This window comes from Athalia rosae, chromosome 7, assembly GCF_917208135.1.
Source record: "Athalia rosae chromosome 7, iyAthRosa1.1, whole genome shotgun sequence".
NCBI lineage: Eukaryota > Metazoa > Arthropoda > Insecta > Hymenoptera > Athaliidae > Athalia > Athalia rosae.
In genome coordinates this window covers 14,491,337-14,514,408 of record NC_064032.1, presented here as the reverse complement: position 1 = coordinate 14,514,408, position 23,072 = coordinate 14,491,337, and the positions used below count along the sequence as shown (strand labels likewise).

Sequence of the window (23,072 nt, the reverse complement as noted above, 5' to 3'; positions counted from 1 at the left end):
GATATTTTTCATCCCCCTACCCAGCCCCGTATCCCCTCTCCACGCGTTTCCCCTTCCGCGTCGACACACGGAGAGATATTCTACCCCGAACACATATGAACGCGTACGGGGGACGAGTTCGACGCACATTGGGGTTGGTCTTCGGCGATCTGTCGGTGGCTCCCCGACGCTAAAAACGGATCCGCGAGGAACGAGAGAACGGCGCGCGCGCGACGCCTTTCACCGTGTTCTCTCATTGTGAATGTAGGAGGGTATGTAAACGTGTAAAATGTAGGTGTAGGTGAGAAGGTGCGTTGTGTAGGTGTAGTTGGTACATACGTCCAGTATATAGTTGTATGCGTGAGAGGCACATGCGCTGAGCGGTTGTGATCGGGCACGGGATACTCTACGGGGCGCAGAGCGTTCGGGCGGGTCGTCGAGAGTGGATCGGGCTCTGCTTGGATCTGCCGCTTCCGATCGTCGAGATTGTACTTCGTGGATCTCGACTTTTACATCACATCTCGATACCGATGCCGATACCGATCGCGCCGCCGCCGCCGCTTACCTCCGGACGATCGTCCCTCGGCTTCTTCTTCTTAACGTTCTTCCGCCAACGCCACCCCTGCCGCTGCCGCTTCTTCTTCTTCACGGCACCGATGGCCAACCGATCAACCTTCACGGTTTCGTTGAAACCACGCATCGCGAAACGCTGCTTCTCTCTACCGTCGAATAACAAATCGAAAAACCTCGTCTTGTTTTTTATCGCCGACGTCGATCGTGGATCGGGACATTCCGGTCCTGTCGCAGTGCATCGAAGGGAACGAACAGTGTTCGCCGATATGCCGTTTTCCGTCGTAAAACTTCGTCATTTTTTCGACCGATTATTGGGCAAACCAACGATCCGACGATCCGGATGAATTTCCGAAGCCTTCATTTCGACTAGTCGGATCCTCCGACTGTAGAACGTTTTGCCTCGTATCGCGCGGTCGCGACGGGGGTGACGATTTCGATGGCGGTTGAAAGACGCGACGCGCGCGTTCGATGGTCGTATCGTCCGTAAAATGTGCTTCTCGACGTTCTTCTCCCGACAGACATTATCGCATGATGTTCGTTTCGTATGTGCGACAGATGATGCGAACGGACGACATTCGTCAGCGAAGAAAGTGCGCTACTACTGCAACTGCGGAGTGTTGATTAATTCAATGTGACAAAACAAAAAACAAAAAAAAAATAGAGTGAACAATTTTTATTAATTAAAACCTCCGATTAATTTTAAAGCGTTTAATTAACACCGTCCCACGAGACGCTTCTCTCCGCATTAAAGAGTTCGCATTCAACCGGCGATGACGATGACCAGGTAAGAAATATGAAAAGAAACAAAAAAAAAAAAAAAAACAATTCCGAACGGTTCTTCTTCTCCTTAAATTACGTTTTAACATTTGCGACATCACGATCGCAGGCTATTAACTGCGAGGATAATTTTTTTTTTTCCCTTCACGGCTACTTAAGGTCAGAGATGACACCCTCAATTTTCTCACTATGACAAGGAGATTCGTCACGTCAAATAATTCTGTCGTCGAGGTTTACCGGGTTCATAATGTCGCTCGTACCTGGACAGCTGTATACTTATAGCCTCTGTCTCGCGAGCACCTTTTCGAAACAGGTACTCCGAGTGGGATCGGTTTTAATACGCCCTCTTCCGAAATATAGATCCTCGAAAAATACATTTCCCGCCCTTTTTTTTTCTCCGCGTACAGCATTTTGGTGAAAAAGTCCCGCAGGTGACGAAAGGTCCTTTGAATTTCTCTCGCTCCCTGTGCGGCACGTCGAGTCGTTCGACGTTGAGCTAGCTTTTTTCGAAAAAACCATCGCAAGGGAAAAATATAGAGAAAATGTTAGAGAAAAAAAGCGACGCGTGCCAACGGCAGGTTCAACGAACTGTACGTTATTTCGAGGGGTTTCGGGTTTTTCACTGCAATATAGACACAATACTTGCAGGTAAAGTGCGGCGTGGTTCGCCGCAGGTTGGTATTATACGTAGAAACGAGAGAATATAAGGTGGAATGTTTTTTTTTTCTTTTTTTCTTTCGCCCTTTTTCGGAAAGGTGAAGAGTCTATTATATCGGTGTGACAGATCCCGGGTTAAAGGGAATATAAAGAAGATAAATAGACCTAAGGGCCGTCCGTCGCCCGGAGCTCCGTTTGTCGTCGGTTTCGTAATTCGTTGCTTCTGTGTCAGCATCAGCTGTGGCTATAGGCTTCCAAAGAAAAGAATTAGGCATTGTGGGTATTCGCGTGCGTCTGTGTGTATTTCAACGTTATACACCTTCCCTCCGTATAGGAATAAAACTCGATCTCTTCGAGAAAAAATCGGAGCCCGCAGCCCCCAATTTCGTCGAACCTTCCGACGTTTATTATACATCTACCGATACACCCCATAAGTCAGCTCTGACTGACGTCCGTTCGGCAGCGGATTCAGACCCGCAAACCCCAAAACATCGGCTCGGAAATCGATCACAATGAACGAAACAATGAGCGAATGCAAACGCGATCAATTTTCATTCCGACGATTATTCAACCCCGGGGAACCCTTCCCCTCCCCCCTCCCCCCCCTCACCACATTGGAAATTTTTCAAAACCAAATCACGCCGCTGCACTTTGGCTTTAAAACCAACGTATCGTTTCACGTTTTATATTTGTGCGGTGCACGCGAGAAACTCGTTAACCGATAATAACTGTACCGCGTTTAAAAATGGCCCCTCTTCCTTTCTTTTTTTTTTTTCTTTTGGTTTTTTTCGCCAAATTTTTCGGGCCGCAATATTTCGTCGGGCGTCGAGCGAACGATCGTGGCAAAAAAAAATTTTGCAAAACCGAGGGAGATTTTTTTTCGCGGGACGCGCGCGGCTCGCCGGTACGCGCGTGTATCGGATGATTCGGCCGTCGGTTGGCGTCGCTTCGCCGTCGGGACGCGATGCACGCGGTGGTTTTTTCTCGATCTTCGGACGGACTCGGGCCGTGAGCTGAGCTAGGCCCCAACAGCTATTCATTCTCCTCCGATGCTTGATCAGCAGCGTCCCGTTGCTTTCTCAGTTAAAACCGGTTTCCCGCCCTTACATATATTCCCCGAGGATACACCGGCTAGCGAGACGAACATCTCGTTAAAATCTCCCGATCTTCCACACTCCGCGGGACCCCGAGCCCCGAAACTTCACGTCTAAATCCTCGATATTGACTGATTATTTTTTTACAAAACTTTCGACGGACGTTGGCTCACGCGATACGGTTTTCCCTTCTCTCGACCGCCTCGATTCTTTGTCGTTTCACGAATTTATTCGCGTCTCACGACCACTTCGGAGAGGATGAAGAAAAGCGAGACGTCGGCATGTCGATTTCGGATTTTCTCCTACTTTTGTTTTTGAATTCCTTCGAAAAATTGTTTCGTCTCGTTTCTCGCGTACCGCGATCGCGCCGATTCGGGTCGAGTTTACGTTTAAGAGCATTTCCATTACCGTGTGTATATGGGATAAAAAGGGCGGTCGGTCGGCGTTGCTATTATATCGTCACGGAATTTGAGCCGGGCAGGGCCTTTCAGTCGGGCGTCAAATTATCTCGGGGTACGAGCCTACGTACAATGGGCCTGCAGATTGATATCTTTAGTTATACGAGGAAGAGCTGCCGTTGCCGCCGTTGTATCAGGGCCCCCGTTTCAGAGTTCGTTCGACGTCGGCCGTGACAGAATAAACCAAGAATAACGCGATAATACAACGTACGAGCTCCTACGAAGGAAGGGACCGAAGAGAGCGAGCAGTCAAGGCCCGCATCGCGTTCGGTAATTTTCTCCACGACTTTTTTTCTTTCTCTCTTCTTTTTTCTTCCCTCCATCTTTCCTTTTTTACTCCGCGCGTTCATCGTGGCCCGTTTAATAGTCCTAGACCACGAGGACTCCGTCTCTCTTTCTCTCTCTCTACGGTGTATCGAATTATACCGTAATATTCTCATCTTATTCCGCACGATACGAAATATTTATTACGTAAGGGGGTTTAGGGGTTGGATTGAAGATGGTCTTTTTCTTTTCCTCTTCTTTTTTTTGTTTTTTTTTTGTGGAGGTAAAAGCGATTCCCTTCACTGATTATCGGGGCTGACCAATATTCTCTTCTATTATTGAATCGAATTTAGTGAGGTAGCGGGCAAACGGAATAGCGTACAGGTACACAGGATATCGTCGCCGGGATCAGAAAATATATCCGTACGTATATCGAGCACGTAGGCTACGCGAGACATATCCATATATATATATATATATCTATACGTAATAAAATAATAACAGGTGAATCGGCATCGACCACATCGCGAGAAAAGTTTTTTTTTTTTTTTTTCTCTCTTACCTCCGTTTCGTTTCTGTGCGGTTTTTTTTTTTTTCGGGACGATACGTACGCGACGTGGGGTGGCGGATATATATATTCGAGTAGTTTGCTCGTACGAGTATCGTATATCGGTGGGAATCGAACGGAATTTCGTTTTTTTCGTCATTCATTACCGTCTCCAGTTTTTCTTTTCTCTTTCTTTTCTACCTCATTAATTATTTTATTAGTTTTTTTTCTTTTTTTTTCATATTAGCTAACATCCGAGCGGAAAACTTGTGAAATGTATTCGTTACAGTCCGGTGGGCGCGCACCCCACGTATATTTCTGGCTACCCGATCGTCCTTCGAAAGAAAGAAAAAAAAACAAAAAATTCATACCCTCTAGATAAAGGGCTCATTAAACGTTTATCGCAATATAACTTGACGGGACATGGCTGATGTTTACGTACGGTAGGATGAAGCGATCGCCCGATCGTGAATATTTGACGAACCTCCCGCCATGTAGCCGAAATAGACGTTTCGACCAATTTATTTTACTTTTTTATATACGCAACTCTCACCCCCCTCCTCGTATTTTTTCGCCCCTTTTTTTTTATTTTTCGTTTCAACCATTCTCATGGCGATGGACGCGGTGTAATTGGTATGGGTGAATAAAAAAAAAAGTTATTTCTGTATATATACCGAATGCGCGGACGAAAATTTTCTCGTCGCATTTTTTTTTTTTTTTTTGTTTTATCATTCGTTCGCTGTAACGTGTCCTACATTCCACCCTCGATCATCGCGAGGCTCTTGAAAAACGAAAAGTGAAAGTTCCCAGTCGTTTTCATTTGTACTTTTTTTTTTCTTCTTTCTTTTATTCCTTTCATCTTTTTTCTTGTATCTAAATTCTTTTCTTTTCTTTTTTTTGTTTTCTTTTAAAATTTTCTCTTCACCCCGTTTTACTTATACCCAAGCGTCACGTGTTTACTCACGCCCCCTCGGCGCGACACCATCGAAAACCAACCCCCGCCGCGTAGTTAGACGTCGCGTAGTCAAACGCTCGACCTGCATCGCTGGATTTTTAACGCATCAAATTTTACGAACGATTCCAATCCACCGATTTTTCGAATATACTCGTCAGTGGAGTAATTATTCATGCAGTTTTTTTTTTTTTTTCTCGTATCGAGAGTATTTCCTGCGAGATCAGGATTTCCCGTAGGAGAAATCCAGGTTGACTCATTACTCGGGGTATTTATCGGTAACGTATACCAATGGAAACCGGATTAGCATTCGCGGAGAACATTTACTTGGTTTCGGTGACCCGCCGCGGATTGAAATTTTACGTATTTTTTTCCCCAATGTAATACGAAGCGACGTGTGTAAATACGTTTTCGTATTATATCTCTGCGTGTGCGAGGCGCAAGGCAGGTGGGAAAATCGTAACGACGTGAGAAAGAGGAAGAAGAAGGAGAAGAAGAGGGAGAGGGAGAAAAAAATATATTGAAAGGAAATAAAAACTCAGTTTAGGCATGCAGATCGTCTCGTGTGTTGTTGGACGACGTATCGTAATAAATTAGGATCTAAACCGTGCACGTATACAATAACGGAATGAAAATTTATAGACTCCGTTGGCACATGGGACATAACCCGTGTATATTTTGCATTTTGTATACATTTCACGCGGAAGAAACTGAGCGAGAAGAAGAAGAAGAAGATACATTCTCACGATCGGGGGGATCAACGTATTCGTCCGATGCTTTGACTCGTATCGAAATTAATGGGGTACCTGCACGCCAGTTCGTACCTACCTATTCGCGTACGGGTTCTACCTACGTACCTTTGTATCTTCCTCTTTTCTCGCGTACGTATATGCAGATCTCCTTCGCCGTCCCTTTACCCATCGGCAGCTATAAGGTGCGCGTCGAAATTCAACCCTCTGAAAGACGAACGGTCGAAATACCCGCGCAGCCCGTCCTACCGCACGCTCTCCGCTGCCTCCCGGATCGAAAAATGGAAGGAGACCATTAACTTACCCCTTTCGATCTTCGGTCCATTCCTACGAGTATACGGGGTGACCGAATCCAACCGTCTCGGCTTCGGAATCCCTTCGCTTTTGACTCCCCGTTTTTCACCCCCTCGGTAAAACTGTTGGAATAAATTAGGAGCGTCGGAGAATCCCGGGGCTAATTCTAACGAGGAATCAAAGGAGGTCCTACGATGGAGTCGGTGAAAAATCGCCACCCCGTATACCACGGAAGATATACCTGTGCCCGTTTAAGGGTTCGGATTTTCGGTGTATATTTAAAGGCAACGGTCCGCAGGTCGGGTCCGCGCAATATATCAGTCTCGTGGCGTCGTAAGGGTTGTCTACTCCTGGACAACCACCGCGGTTTGTTTAATGCTATGGAAATTCTATGCCGAGCACACGCATGTGTCTCCACACACACACGTACCGCGTGAATCCTCGATCAGGCTTTCGGACCAGAAATATTTCCCCCCCTTTTTTTTTTTTCCCCCTCATCATCGCCCTCCGCAGGAAGTCCCTATTAGCTGGACGGAAAAAAAGAAAAATAAATAAAAACCTCGCGGCCCGAGAAATCGGAGTCTTTCTCGTTGGAGGAGAGGAGAGAAAAAAACAGTGGCGTAAAAGTGATGGAGAAAAAAATTCTTCCGGGCTCGGGAGAGCTTCTTTTTCGGATCGATCCCAAATCCAACCTTTGCCGAGCATGTTTCGGAATATATATACGGGGTCGTTAGGGTTGCGAAAAATAATGAAGGGATGTGAAAAAGGTTCGGTTCAACCCCTTCGCTATGGACGAGGTATAAATATTATGTGAAGTTATGTGCGTGCCGCGTAAGGACGTTATATATATTATACGGGGCAAAGCGAACCCGATAATTTATGGGGATTTTATGAAAATCTAATGCGCGAAAGCCGCTCCGAGGGGAGGCTTTTCGGGGCACCGGTTATAATGTATATACATTTTCGCATTTTTAGATACCATCCCCCCCCCCCCCCCACTCCGCTCGGTTGGGACGAACGAAAATTATCCGACAAAGAAAAGTAACGAGAAAAACGTTGGAGGGACGGATCCGAGATTGTAACGTGTAATTCCGTCTACATGCGAGAAAAAAATATCACCCATCAAATGGTGGATTTTTTAAATAAGTAAAATATCCGAGGATCCTCTCGTTCCTCTTTTCTCTCTTTTCTTTTACACGGCGATCTCCACCGGGTCAGGTATAGAACCTGCAGGTATAAGGATCGTTTTTTTTCCTAATAAATGTGTGAATAAGCCGGTGAAAAAAAAAAAAAAAAAAAAATGAGAAATAAGAGGTGAGAGGCGAGAGGAGCGGGTATATATAGTTGTTTCAAGAGTAAAAGTTAGTTCAAGTTGGACGCGGACCTGCACGCCGACGCCCATCGGTCGAAAATTCCTCAGCCCGTAGGACCCCCTTAATTTAAAAAACCGTAGGTGACTCCCGGACCGCAGCAGCTCCGAACATCTCGCATTATACGTATACATGCGTACAACGTGCGTCGAGGAGTCGGGTAATATTTTCAGGTATACGAAAGCGAGCGGGTCTCCTCGGACCCCGAGAAAACACACACGTGTTAGACACATGCGCATGCGGAGCGGGGCCATGGGACCCCGAAGCTCGGTTATTCGTTAGAGGGAAGAATAAAAGGGAAGGAAGAGAACAAAAAAAGAAAATAAAATAAAAAACCGGATCCCTTAATTATAAAATTTGAAACCGCACTATGGATGATACTCATTATCTCACCGTACGACCTGCCCACTTACTTTGAAACAGTTTCTTCCATTTTTCTTCGGTTTCTTTTTTTTTATTTTCTTCTCTTTTTTTGGATCCATCCAATAAGGGAGGGACGGAGGAATGAAAAGGGGATTTTTTCGAAAGGGTTATCAGAAAAATCCTCTCCAAAGTTTTACGGGGAATTTCACGTTGGAAATGCCCGCGTGCTGGGTTCACACATGGGGAGAGTTTAACGCGAGGGAAGACGATGAAGTATGTACGAGAGAAAAAAAAAAAAAAAGAAATATGGAGAAAATGAAAGGAAAAAGAAGACTTTACGCTTTTACCTTGGGCAGAGAGGAGGTATAAACCCGAACTGCCATTATAAGCACATCATCGGGTCCGCGTACGATGCCCAACTACAAATTATTCCGTGTAATTTTGGGTCCCGGACGAAATTTCAGGGCAACGCGTGATCTCGAGATTAATGGGCTTCCAGATTTTCAACTCGTGGTAGCTGCTGCCGCCGCTGCCGCTGCTGCTGCTGTTCTCGCTGTTCGATATGTATCGCTATACGGTACATTATAAACGTCTATCCATATACACGTTGTATACCTTCAACCCCCCCGGGGCATAAATTTTACGACGCTATAATGATAATGGAAACAAAACCAAAATCGAACGCGGTGAAAAGAAAAAAAAAATAGAAAACGAAACAATCGTAGGAATAATTTATAGCTGAACTAATAATTTCGTTGTAATTATTATCCCGATGATTCGAAATATTTGAAACGAGAGAGAGAAAAAAAAAACAGACTCGTAGGATTTCGAGATTGTGATAAATTGTGGTCGGTGAGCGAGCTCGGGATAATTAAAAAATGGAAATTAGTGGAAGTGGTGTACGTTGACGAATCGCAAAATTAAACAGTCGCTCGTAATACATCTGCGACTACGTCACGCGTAACGTCAACACTTGGAACAGCTGAAAACTAGTCGCGCCTAAATAAAATAGTGATTCAGGGTCTATAACCAGGCGTTAAAAACCGAGTGGTAGCTCTCATTCTCTCGCTCGTTGTAACGTGCGCGCGGTTCGGATCGACCGAGGAGTAGAAAAAGAATGATAAACGAAAAAAATTAAGAGAAAATACAAAACGAGAAAAGAGAGCAGAGATCAGACGAGATATATATCCTCGTGTTTACTACTGCGCGATGACATCATTCGATATGTACTACAGACGCTATACATAGAATGAAATATACTCGCGTACATGTGTATACCTATCCACATGAGCGTCTCTGGCGTTTCGTGAAAGACACCAGATGTCTGCAGACAACCGCTCGACAAATAGATTTTAGGCGTTGAAATTTTTCTGGAACGAGCGTCGAAAAAATAAGAGCTCAACGATCGTACCTGCTCGCGATTTTTCCCGTTGTTTTTCGATTTTCCAAAAAATTTTACTAACATCGTTTTTCCTTTCTCTTTCTTTACAGACTCTCGCTCAACCAGCGCTGTCTCCTCCCGTCGGTCGGTCCAGCGGTAAAATTTGGAAAAAAACTCAACCAGGTACGTATATATAAGACTGAAAGATGCGGCGAACGGTAATCTCCCTGCTCGGTAATATTCCGCGTTGCAAATAAGGGGAAAAAAGAAGAAGACCTCCGAGAAGAAGGAGGAGAAGATGCATGGAGGATGAGGAGGAGTATGAGAAGATCTGCGAGTGCATACGGCAGCTGAAGGGCCGCCGCCCTTCCTCATCTCGCCCAGCAGCGTATAACATGTGCTGGGAAGAATCTCTGTCCACATGCTAACCGCAGGGTTATACACAGTTGATTTTAATGTATCTGGATGTTGGTGTACGATACGTACGACCGACCGACCGACTCATACCCATGTAAATTCATTTGAAACACATGGCGGTAACGGCTACGCCCACGACTACCACCAAACCATGCAACCGGCATAACGACGACCATACCGTTGCAGGGACGACCGGAATAATACGGATCGCTGACTGTAGAGCTGTGGGAAAGAGTTTCTTTCGATCCTTTGATATTACGTACCCGAACGACGGGCGAACCCTTTCTTCAGAATTTTTTTCACCCCCCCCCTATCCCACATACATCTCTGTTTTTTTCGTTTCCATCTTCTTCTTTATTTTATTTTATTTTTTTTTTTCATAGAAAAATTTCTTTCGCTGCACACGCCGCGCTCGTACGTACGTACAACGTGCGGGCGGAGGTCGCGAAACGAAGCACGTTACGCACACGCATGCACCGTCGAGTCGTTAATTGAGACGATTTATAAACTAGTTCAATAATTGCCGGTAATTACACGGGCTGAGATCATGGCTGACCCTCCCCACCCGCTTATACGTGTTCTTCGTAGGAAGATTTTTTTTTTTTTTTTCACACCGTTGTTTCCTTCTTTTCTTGAATTGCGTGGAAAAAAAAAATATCAGCGATCGAAATTTCGGTCGTCGGGTTCCGATTTTCCGTATAATATATTTTCCCTCTGTTAATAATCCGATTCGATTGGTGAGAGTGAGAAACTCGTTGGACGCAGTCTGGTTAGGATTAAAAGCGACGTTGTTTGCGACTGCATGGAAGGCTATCTGCGTCGATCAGCTATTGAGATAATGCGGAGAAATGTATAGAGCAAATACCCCCGGTCCGTATTATACGTACGCTCTCGACCTTATTATTGTCGTGTCTCGTTACAATTTCGCAATAAATATTCCGCCCGATCCTTTTTCCTCTCGTCGTAGGTATCGCGAGCAGACACACGCGTGGAGTGAGTGGGTACGGGTGGCGTGCTCGGGTTCCGAAGATCGCGGTACGACGGAAAAAAAAAAAAAATATATATTCTAACAGATATCGAAGGAAGAGAGAGAGAGAGAGAGGCGAACGGATGTGAAATAATATTCAGCGAAATTGAGGGGAAATTTATTTTCCAACCGCGTCTGTTTTTTTTTTAATATTTTTTTCAATAGAAAGCTCACCGGTCCGGCGATAGGTACGTGCGTACGTCGAAAATCAAATACAACGCCTTGCGGCACCGTCTGCGGAATTTTTATTTAATTTTTCTGTTTCCACATCTTTTCATTTTCGTTTTTAGGGTCACGTTGATATATTTTCACTTCGTTTAAACTCGCAGCGGTGTATACCTACGTAGGCTCGTCGTACATGACCGTACGTACCGAGCACATGTGACGTTTATTACCCAAGCTCGCGTCTATTTTACGCTTATTTATTTAAAAAAACGAAAAATGAAGAAAAAAAAAAGTAAAATAGAATACAGACACCGTCACAGACTTTTTAGACACTCGTTTCCCACGACGATCAAATTTACCCAAGTTTAGTTTAAATATTCACCTAACGCCGCGGCGTACGGTATATACACGAAACCTACGTACACATGAAACTCTCGCCCAGCTCGTAAAAAAAACTGGTATCTCCGTAAAATAATCGAAAAAAGAAAACCCGTGAAATAAGTCAGCTCTACGTCCGAGAGAATGGAACAGGGGGGGAAAAAAAGGGAACGACATTTTTTTCGGTAAAATCGGTGAAAAATCGTCATCTTCGTCGAGACGAATTGTACTCGTTCGGAAATCTTGTCGCGGGAAAGGGACGATGAGACGACACAACCCTTTGACCGTCCCCGTGCACATGGGTATTATATACGCGTATATTCCGGGGTCCTTAACCCCCGATATGTAAATATATGGTAATATTATAAGAGCGGTATAAATGTAGGTACGGGGTTACATGAACGGCCGGCCCAATCGGATGCCAGAAAATTCTAACATCCCTAAAAAACTTGGTAAGCGCGCGCGCGCGCGTTGCCGAACGGATGTACGGAAAATATATCGATGGGATTTGGCGATTTAATTTTTTAAACGATGGATTTATGTAATTGCGATTCATCCGCTCAGGCCAACGGAATCGATGAAAATTTAAATGAGGAAGAAAATTGAGTTTTAATATTGCAAATACGGGACGACGTACGCTCCGAAATTATATTCTATAACGGTGTGGTATAGGGTAATTTTCGAGTGTACGAAAAAAGCTTGGAACTTTTCTTTCAGTGCCTCAGAGACATTTTCCACACTCGGGCGTTCGGTAGGGGATTTTAGGAGCTAGACATCCAGCCGCGCTACGAATATAATGTCATTGGTTAATGCGGCAAGTGGTTAAACTAAATATACGTAATCAGTTGTCCGTTCACGGTGCATGCAATATGCACGTAGAAAACCACCCCACTTTGAATATTTAAACCTCCGTAGCTTCGTAGCTTTGATCGCCAGCGACTTATAGCGAACGCGTACACGACGGAAGCTCGTTTTCTTCGACTTTTATACACACGTAGACAGACGTCTACGGAAATAGACCACATATTTTTCCACCCCTAACTACTTCATCCTGGGAATGAGTAGGCCGACTCCTCCGTCGCTTTTTTTTATCTATTTTATTTCTCGAACGGTGTGCAGCGTCAAAACTCAGCGATCGAAGTCCGTTTATCGATTACAACTTCTTTTCGCCAAATGTTTGACAATTGTTTTTTCCATCCGTTGAAATGGAATCGTTGCGATCGTGCGTCGAACGTGGAGGGTGGGGGGTCGATAGTGAAAAAGGAATGAAATAATAACGAGCGGAGGGAGGAATTAATCGGGATGGCCCGGGCAGCCGGTGTGTGTGTACAGGTATACGGGAGTTTCTCTTCCAGAAAGTGGTGAGAATCGACTCGGTACCACCTGTTACACTCTTCCACGCGGTAGATCCCATCGGGAGTGATCAGCGAGATTGTGAGAACATCGGTAGTAGCGGGTATGGATATATCTTGGAAGCCGCATACATTTCTCAACATCTGGCTCTCTCCGATGCCTATAATAATATTTATCCGCGATAATACGCACGTCCAGGTAACACAATATAATCTATCAAAAAACCGACTCGTTCGCACGATGATATAACAATAATGAAAGTAAATGACCGAGGAAACGCGCAACTGTGCGATGAACCGCAAAATGGATGATCTACTCGGTGCGGCGACGCACACACACCCCGCATCTCTTTCCTCTCTTGTTTGATTTCGTTTTGCTTGCGGAGAGAAGAAGAAGAAAAAAAAGAAGAAAAACCAAAAAAACAATTTTCATTGAAAGAACCGCCCGATTCTTCCGCTCTTCGATTCATCGCTGAGAATCTCGGAGTCGGAGTTCGGTCGTGTCCAAAAAGAGAGACGCTTTACCGTGTACCCGTACGGGGCGTACGTAGTACGTACGATCGAGTCGACTACCGTACGTACGTACGTACGGTGTTGGTCGCGCGGCGCGTACGTCGGGACACCCTTTCGTATGCAAATAATGGGACACCTGGAGCAAAGGCCGCATGCAAATCGCCCCGGGGGCCATCTGATCCAGAAGAGCTGCAGGGGCCCGTTCGTGAGGACCGATGCCGTTTGAGTTACCTATTTGATTTCCCGCACCCGTTTATATAATATTACGTATCACGTTGTACGGCCGTAGCCAGATATACTTGTATACCTGCAATGGTCCTACGCTCTACTCCGACGTCTGTACGGTTTTTTTACTTATTTTTTTTTCTTCACGCCGATGGGTCGCAAAGTTCGTGATTTGGAAATTTTGAGTCGCGTTCGCGTTCGATTTTTTACTCTTTCTATTTTTTTTTTTGGAACAGGAAAGGCAGGGGGGAAGGGGGTTTTCCGAAGCCGGTGTATGTTGAACGGGAGCCATTCCAAATCGATGAAATTGTCCAGTGGGGGGGTTGCGCGATTCTGGGGAGCCAATGAAATTCGGAAACCGTACTTATGGCAGGGGTGGTTTTGCCAGGGGGGGTGGTGGTGGTAGGATGGGTTGTGATATACGCGATAAAAATGGCGTTTATCTATTTTCACGTACGCACGCAAATGCAGGATTCGTAATAATTTATATCCCGATCGATTCGTTTCTAGAAAAATTAACGCACACGCGTTTACCCGCGCAATAAATTTCACTGAATACAATTATCCCAGGTGATATCGATCTCCGTATAATCTGACGATAATTAAAACCGCGTACCGATATAACGTTAATCTTCGCATCGTCCGGTTAATTGGATCGCACTCGGATTATTCCCGCTACTGCTATTCGTTTTATTTGTTATTTATTTATTTTTTTTTTTTTCTCTTCCCCCGAGCTTTTCCACGACACGGGTAGAGCAACGCGCGCCCGATTAGATGCGACTTAGTGTAATAAATAGCCGGTTGGAAACGTTGTAATCGCATCATGTAAGGAAAGCGGACGAGTAGGCGCGCCGGTACCAGGGAATCGTGAACGGGGGTTAGACGTGGAAAGGGAAGAAGAAGAAGACCCTGCGATCTAGGGAATTTGTGGCTCGTTATACGATAATTTGTGATTGTAAAGGTTTTACTACCTCGTTCCCTCCAACGATACGGGATAACGCTCTCCTCTTCTTTTTCTGTTAATAAATTTAACGATTTGATCCGCGATTCTCACGTGTAACGTGTACGTTACGCTGTAAAATCAAAAACCAAAGAGACGTGCCTGTTATACGATCACCCGAGGGATTTTATGTCTTTTTTTTTGTTTTTTTGTTTTTAATCTTTACAATGCGGATAATTTACAAGTTTTCCGTATCTCCCATCGTGTATACGCATTTATTGCACGACCGTATTACGATCGCCGAATCGCGTTGTACGGCAACGAAAATTTCCGATCCGATTCGGCGCGTTGTAAATCCTGTAAAATTTGCCTACTACCTAACCCGTAGCCTCGGAAAATCGTCGACGATTTCAACGACTAATTCCACCCCGCGTTCGGTGTTCACGTTACACCCGGATCGTCCAAAAATACAACGGTAGAAACATGTCGGGACGACTAATTCCATATCCGGCCACAATAAACCGAACACGATTGAACAATAAAACAATTCGTTTTGCCGAACGCCACGCGACCCCGGAACACGAATCGTCCTTCCGAAATCGTCACGTTTTCATATAGCACTTATTTTCTTTTCCCCGTTCTTTTTGACGTCATTATATTCCAAAGAGAAAATAAAATTCATCGACGATCATGCGGGGAAAAATCGAGGGGTCCTCCTCCTCCTCCTCCTCCACCTCGATATCTCCTTATTTTCCGACTCCGCGCAGCGAACTCGCAATACCTTCCTTCTTTCGCTTCGAAAATCCGCTAATAAATCCCGTACACGCGGGTACTCGAAAAAAATCAGCAGGCATCGAGCCAACGTGTACAAGGGTGCTTTCTCTCTTATCTCTTTTCATCTCTTTTTCCCCCCTCCCCGTTATTATCATCCTACGTAACGTATAAATTCTTGGCCCACCTACGTTAATTTTCATACTTTACACTTTACGGAGTTTACAACGAGGAAATTTTATTTCCCTCACCCCATCCGAATCGCGCCGATACATATCGCACCCTCTTCTCCTCTACGTCTCGTATACTTTCTCCAACTCCTCGTCCCTCGAACCGCTCGAGGTTTTCATCGTTTCTGATTATTTCTCGTTCGTACACGGTGCCGCGGAATAGGCTCGACACAAATATCCGAATGTGTGTTCGAGGATGTAACGCGGTAAACGGGGCCGGGGTATAACGTCCGTCTTATTTCATCGTGCCGCACATTCCACGTGCTACTATCACGTGGGCGTTACGCCCCTGAATATCCCACCCGTCGCGTACCACCGACCCCTGGATATATCCCGGCGGAAAGTTTGATTGCTCCCAGAGTTTTTGAGACCCTCTCGACGCCTCCCCCCCCCCAACCACCACCACCAGTTTTTCCCGCTAGAAAATTTTCTTCGCGAGGCACGTCGACTGCTCGACGCTACCGTATGATTGATTGCACGCCGTACTCTGGACAACCGAAATCCTGCGGGATTTATATCGATGCAAAGGGGGAGGGGTGAGGATGATAAAAAAAAAAAAAAAAAAAACATTTACAAAAATTCGTTACTCTTGTACGGCGGCCAATCGGATACCGAATCGCACGGCGGTGGTGAGATGGTTTTATTTTATTTTTTTTTGTTTCGGTAATTTGGGTTTTTGGTGGAAAATTTTTTTTTTTTATGAATGTTGCCGAGGGTACGTGGCATCGGGGAACTAATCTATATATATATATATATATATATATACGTAGTAAAGCAAACTCGGTGGAAGCCAATCCAATCACTGAAAGTCTCTGGAACTTAGGGGGTGGATTAATTGATTTGATTCCAAGGGTTGCCGGGTCCTCGTTCCCTCTGGCTTCTTACCGCCCCCCCCTTCGACTATCGCCCTTTACGACGTCGATGGCGGGGGAGCCGAATTAACCGGGTGCCCCCCGTGAGGTTTCCGGAACCTCGGGTTGAAAGGTCGACTGCCGACTGCGTTATAGTTCGGGTTTTCTTTTGGCTTTTCTTTTTTTTTTTTTTTTCATTCTCTATTCCACGTTCCTATTCGTCATTGGGCGACTCTCCGTGCGATTTGAAAATCCGGGAGCAGAAAACCAGAAGAGGATAACAAATAGGAATCCCAACAGCGAGACCTTTCCTTCTATCGCCCCCCCCCCCCTAAAATATTTCAACCCTCCTAATATTCCTTCACTCTCCGTTTATTCATTTATTTTATCTAACCATCTTCTATTTTACTTTTTCCCAAATGCTTTACGCTCTCCTCTTCTCCGTCCCTTGATCGGATTCGAGGAGACGGAAAAAGGAGTCGTTTGACCCGGGGGTTAATTGATGCAAAGGACATGACAAAAAAAAAAAAAGAGAAGAAAAGAAAAGAAAAGAAAAAGAAAAAAATTATCGAACTAGCGGGCTTCGTTTCGACGTGGCTTCTCGTTCATCTGAAGCGTGTAGTTTTCCAATTTTATTCGGCTACCTGACGTCTGCCCCGGAGTCTTCTTGGACACGAGGCGTCGTTGGAAGGAGAGAGGGGGAGGGGGGGGGAGACGAGTTATAAAAATTATCCGAGTTACCGCGGTGGCGATTAAAGATTCATGCAGACCGTCGCTCAATCATTATAATCCACGTCGTGACGTAACGCTTGCGCCTCGATACGCGTATAGGTGTGTGCGCGTAATAAAGTGTGCGTGCGCGTTCACCAGAGTTCCCCGATTGCCGGTCACTATAATTCATTTACGTCAGGATCGCTCTTCAATTATTCAGCCGATCGCCGCTTCCAACCAACCATGTAATAATGCGCACTCACAATCAACCGGGAGGACGACGACGACGACGACGTTGCGTACGCGCGTATACGTGCGATACACCCTCCCCCCCCCGTGCCGCCGTAACGCCCCGTATTTCAACTTCCCCCCGTGAGTTTGACTCGGATGAGAAAAAAAAAGAAAAAAAATCGTGGTGAGAAAAGCGAATTAAAAAAAAAAGGAGAAGAAGAAGATTCCTCGATTGGTGGCGTTTCGCGAAACGGCGGTGACACTCGGCGACGGTACCGCGCGAACGCCGACGCCGGTGAATCGCGGCGGCGCGCAACGACGAGGTCCGATGAAAACGGGTGGGTGCGTCATCCGAGCGAGATGAGATGATCAATTAAAATGACGCCGGATGCAGCTGCACGTGTTACATCATCCCGTCGTAGAGTCACTCGTTTAGCCTTGATCCCTCCCAGCTGAAAGCCTTGGTCACCCACCACCTCGTCTCCGGCGGTCCTAGGCAAAGCTACCGTGTACTTGGCCTTTTCTCGTATCGACTATATCCTCCCTTCTCTCTCTCACGATCCGTAAGAGGAATTATTATTTCATACGTATTTGTTAATCGTACGGCTGCACTTCCGCGTGCCTCAAAGATATCGATGATAGGTACTGGTACGCCCGTCGACGTGTGTGATGTCCCTCGTTATACCGCGAAAGAAGAAGAAGAGAAAAAAAAAATGGAGAGGAGGGGAGGAGAAAAAAAAAAAAAAAAAATGGGAAAAAATTTCAACCGCCGAGCGAAAGAGACGATCCATCAACGCGACGTGGCGTATGGTTGGGAACAGAAATTATATTTCGGACGCACCATTGTGCGGCGAAGCCGCGTGTAAAGAGACCGGGTCTCTCATTGATGACCATTGTAATCGTTGTAATGGCCATTTCTGTCTTCGTTTTACTCCAACCATTTGGATTTCAGACTGTACGCTCGATTGTTTTCGCTTCCATCTTCGGACCGGTACGAGCTACACGTTTGACTCACGGTTACTCGCAGCTAGAATATAAACGTATGTAACGCGTACGTCACCTCGACGAGTGCGGGTGATCGTTATCACCGTCATCGTCATCGCCGTGTATAAACGAATGTACGCCTCGCACGGTCAATTATTACTGCGCTTTGCACCGCGACGCGATGATGTCAAATTCCCGGCGATTGTTCACCGTCGCTTCGGACAATGGATTTAATATTCTCCTCTGTTTTCATGCATCGGGATATATATTTTTTTCTTCTTCTCAACACCGACGTGTTCCCTCTCTACGTGGGTGCGGATTTTTCAATTTTCTTCGGCCGCTGCTTTATTTCCCTTTGCTCCTTTCTCTCCATTGTCGCGACATTTTTTCTCGCTCGTTTTTTCTCTACCACTACCTACTCTACGGCCTCGGGGCAATCCGGACCGTGGAATATGCGGGTAGGAAACAGTGGCGAGGTTTTAGGGTGGGTGGCGGGAGGGAAAAAAGTCAGGATGTCCAGGTCCGAATGAAGTCGTCCGTGCGTTGCCTTGCGGACCGAGAAGATGCTGCGCGGGTCCAACCCTCTCTTTCTTTTTTTGCCTCGTCTCCTTCTCTCTCTCTCTCTCTCTATTCACATCGGAGCTAGTCTCTTTTCTTCGATAAAGAGATGATGTACCGCGTGGTCCACACGGGATGCGGGCTCGGCCGGGGCGACTACGATAACAATCAGTCGCCCCGAAAGAGAAAAGAAAAAAAAAAAAAAAAAGGAGGAGAAGAAGAAAAAAAGAGAGAAACTAAAAAGACGGGCGTACACGGTGCTGCAGCGTCTGGAGAACAGCCAGAGATGAAGAAATGTGAGGAAAAAAAAAGAAGAAAAAAATTGTGTATAAAATGAAGTAAAATAAGAGAGAGAGAGAGAGAGAGAGAGAGGGAGGGAGCTGAGAAACTGGTATATCGGTACACGTGGAATATAAAAGAATCCGCCGCTCGTAAAAGAGTAAAGAAAATAGAGAAAAAGCTTTGGGTAAAAAAATGCACGTACCGCGGGATGAAAAGGAGAAGAAAATTAGGTGACAGGCAGATCGGGAATACGGTTCTAGGCACGCATACGAAGAAAATCTGAACGCATACCGAACCAAGTTGTATGAGGGGGGAATGTAAAACTATAAACGCCCCGACCGACCGACCGACCGACCGACCGACCGGTAGAGTTTCAAAGTTCCTTCGAGTCGTGAGACACACATGGAGCCCGAATTAACGATATGATCTTAGATCGGACGGTTCTCTGGTTGTCTGCGTGTCGGGATGGGCCCGGTCCCAACTCGGTGAGTTTCGGGTACGGGGCGAGGTGAGGTCGGTCGGTCGGTCGGTCGGTGCGGCTCGACTCGGGTTTTGGGTTCGTACGGTTTTTCCTTTTGGGTTAAACTCCGACGGAGGAGGATGCGCCGCCGCTGCTTCAGCTGGATAAGACGTATTACGGAATAGACGCCGAGATCCACGGTTCGTTGCGCCAGATGGCCGCCACACAGACGAGCCGAGTGAGTCGAGCGAGAGAGTCACGGCCGAGTCCCGCGGCTTTTCGAACGCCGATGCACCACCGAGACGAAGAAGTAGAAAATGACGATGATGATGATGATCATGATCATGATCATGATGATGATGATGATCATCGTCTTCGTCGTAATGACGGTGGAATGATGAAAATAACTCGCTAGATATCCGTAGTCGGAGCTATTGTACACGCGGATCGTCATATGCATCGAATGTTTACTGGAATTGCGTTAGTTGTTGATCTTTGACGTTGATTCTTGCATTCTATCATTACCATAACTGGCCCCCAGGGTCTCCGCTCGAGTCCAACGGTTTCGAGTCGCTCGGCTCTCCTCGGCATCGAAGTCGACGCGATCTTTTTTTCATCCCTCCCATCGCCCCGCGTCGAGCGTTTCCAAAAAACAGCCTCCGGGAACCGAGTGACCGTCGTCGAACCTCGCGGCGAAGAAGGTCACCCCCGAAAATTCCCACCCCCCCCGAAAATATTTCCTCGCGCTATCCGAGTCCAGAGTGCGCGGGTAGGCGACGAGTGATTTCTGTCGATCAAAGGATCCACGTCATCGTACAGCCGGGCCGGGGATTACGCACACACGCGATAGGCAAGATGGTCGGAGAGTCCCTCTCTCCCCGTTAATTTTTTTTTTTTTCCCTCTCTCTCTCCCGCTCTCCCGCTCTCTCGTCCCTCCCCCTCCGAGAGGTCTGTCAAGTGTCACTCGCAGCCGCCAGAGGCGTTGCTGTCGTTCACTGCCCCCGACGAATGGAATAAGGGGCGGGGTGGCAAGTGGGGGGAATCTCGGGCGCGTGTGACTTGCTCGCGTGTGTCTCCAGTCCTCGACACTCAGTGCGTCGGAGACGGTCGTACAGGGATGCAAGACCCGGTGGTTCTATTCTCGAAAGTTGATAGTTTTGATATGAAGATATAATTCCTAATATCTGTACGTGATACAACGACGACGATGTACAACGAGCGCGCGCCCTTTAATCCTCCGTTCGTTATCGAAACGCCTTTTAAATTATCCGCATATTTATAATATGTATTGATTAAAAAAAAACAATAATGTAACTGTGCAACTGTACGTATGTATTTATGATTCGTGATCATTATCTCATAAAGTGCATTTTTATTTTATTTTGATTTTAATTTTTTTTTTGATTTTTTTTTTTTTTTTTTTTTTCTACAATAGTGCAACAGATTTTCATGGAAAACAAATTCACCCACCCCGATCGATCGGAACCGGATGTTCGGTCATTCGTCTCATTACGTGAATTGAAGTGCTTATTTGGACCCAAAGAGAAAAAAAAAAAAAAATAGGGGATGAAAAACATTTTTCACGTTCGATTTATTAGGGGTGGACGGTCTCCGGTATTTTCCGATAGAGATTTATCGATCACGCGAAGAAGATAACGAAGATTGAAGAAATTGAAAAAAAAAAAAAAAAAAACCCCGAGAAGATATGAAAAAAGAAGATGACGAACTGGAGTAGCCGGAGTGGTGATGATAATCGATTTTATTACAAAAGTCAAAAATCAAAAAAAAAAAAAAACTGGAAAAAATCGAATAAGAAACAAATTGTCTTGTGAATATGGTAGAGATCCAGCAGCGAGGTATAGAGTTCCTACGTAGTATTCAGAAAGTAGGAACTTCATACCGTGCTCTTGGACTTGCCGAAAGCTCTTCGTTGTTGTTAACAAACCACACATCACCTATGAAATGAAAATGAAGCGAAAAACTGAAAAAAAAAATTACAAAACTTCGATACCGAATGATATGCCGAATCATTACAACTTTGGATAATCAAGATAACGATATCATTGATCAAAAAAGAAAGAAAAAAAATGAAAAAAAATATCTAGAAAGAACAAACAATTCAGATGAGAAAACAGTGCGCAGGAGAAGAACAACTGCGTAAGTTATTTGAAAAATAAAAAAGAAAAAATAATTAATGGATTGGAATGAGAAAAAAATTTGTCGTAAAAATTATATAGCATACGTGTGTACGTGTATACATGTGTGTGTGTGTGTCTGTGTGTGTGCGTGAGTGTGCCTTGGTTCGCGTGTATGCGTAGACATATGTGTTTAGTATTTTACAAGTTTTGAAAAAAACATGTTTATGCATCGAAAATTCGTTAACGATAATCGTTTATTCGCAGTATATTTTTTGTTGGGAGTGTTTTTTTGTTGTTTTTTTTTTTTTCCCCATTTCATTAAATTTTTTTATTTTTTCATTCTTCTACCGTAGTCCATCTCTGTCTCTCTCTTCGTCTTTCTCGTTTTATCAAACTACTGCAAAGTCGGAGAATCGGTGCGAGCGCTTTGGGTTGGCGCGCGCTTCCACGCCGTCAGTCGGTTGCTGCTTTCGTAATTTGATATCAGCGGTGAACTTTGCTCCCGCTTTAAAACGTTTCAAAGCAGCTCATTCCTCGGCTGTGACTACAAGTATACGTGTGCCTTGGAGTGGATACACGTACGCGTATCCACGTACACGTACAAACTCGCATTAACTCGGAACGATACGGCCCAAAGCGAACGTATTTCTCAACCGAGCTTTTTTTCTCTTTCTTTCTCTTTCTTTTCCATTTACCTAGAGTAAGATTCGGAACCGCATGTGTAACGTTCTGACACCGTGCAGTAACACCTGATAGAAATGAGAGAAAGAAAAAGCAAATTTTCGTTCAAAAAAAAAAAAAAACCCGCATGCGTCCCTAAGAACGACTAAAAGTTCGTAACCGCGCCCACTTCTGCTCAAGTTTCGCCACCACTCATCGAAACTGTTTTCGATAAAATTTCTATTCCGCTTCGAATCGGTGGAAAAAACTGAGCTAGTTAATCGTCTCGTACGAATTTTCATTCGTACAGAGCGTCCGCTTTTTACAATAGCGAGGAAAAGTGCGCGTCGCTCGGTCGCACCGGGGACTGCGGCGTTAGTAGTAAATTACGGCGTGTGGTCAGACTCGCGATCGAGGCGCGCGCGGACGGCCTACCACATCCCGCCGTCACTACTTACCGTCTCCGTTTCTCTTTCTCCGATAATTTTTTTTTTTTTTTCTTCAACAAAATTTTTTTTTTTTTTCTTTCTCTCTACTTTTCTCTCGGTCGTACGAACGCTATTTTTTTTCTTCTTCCCTTTTTTTGAAAGAAGAAATTATTTTTTTTTTTCTTCTCCTTTTTCCATGCGTGCGCAACTGGGCTGCCCACGCTCGTATAAGAGAGGGTATAACGCGACTGTAACATTGAAAGGAAAAAGAGAGGATGCGGCGGCGGAGATCT

General features: G+C 45.4%; 1 protein-coding gene and 1 long non-coding RNA gene across 3 annotated transcripts in view; one reads left to right on the top strand and one right to left on the bottom strand.

Moving 5' to 3' along the window:
* Window positions 1–23,072, bottom strand: part of LOC105692770 (UPF0489 protein C5orf22 homolog) — a 323,525-nt gene that overhangs the window by 108,755 nt on the left and 191,698 nt on the right. The window lies entirely within an intron of this gene.
* Window positions 13,886–21,973, top strand: LOC125501804. The gene is made up of 2 exons (XR_007279469.1): window positions 13,886–20,877; window positions 20,989–21,973. It is a non-coding gene; the product is annotated as an uncharacterized LOC125501804 (long non-coding RNA).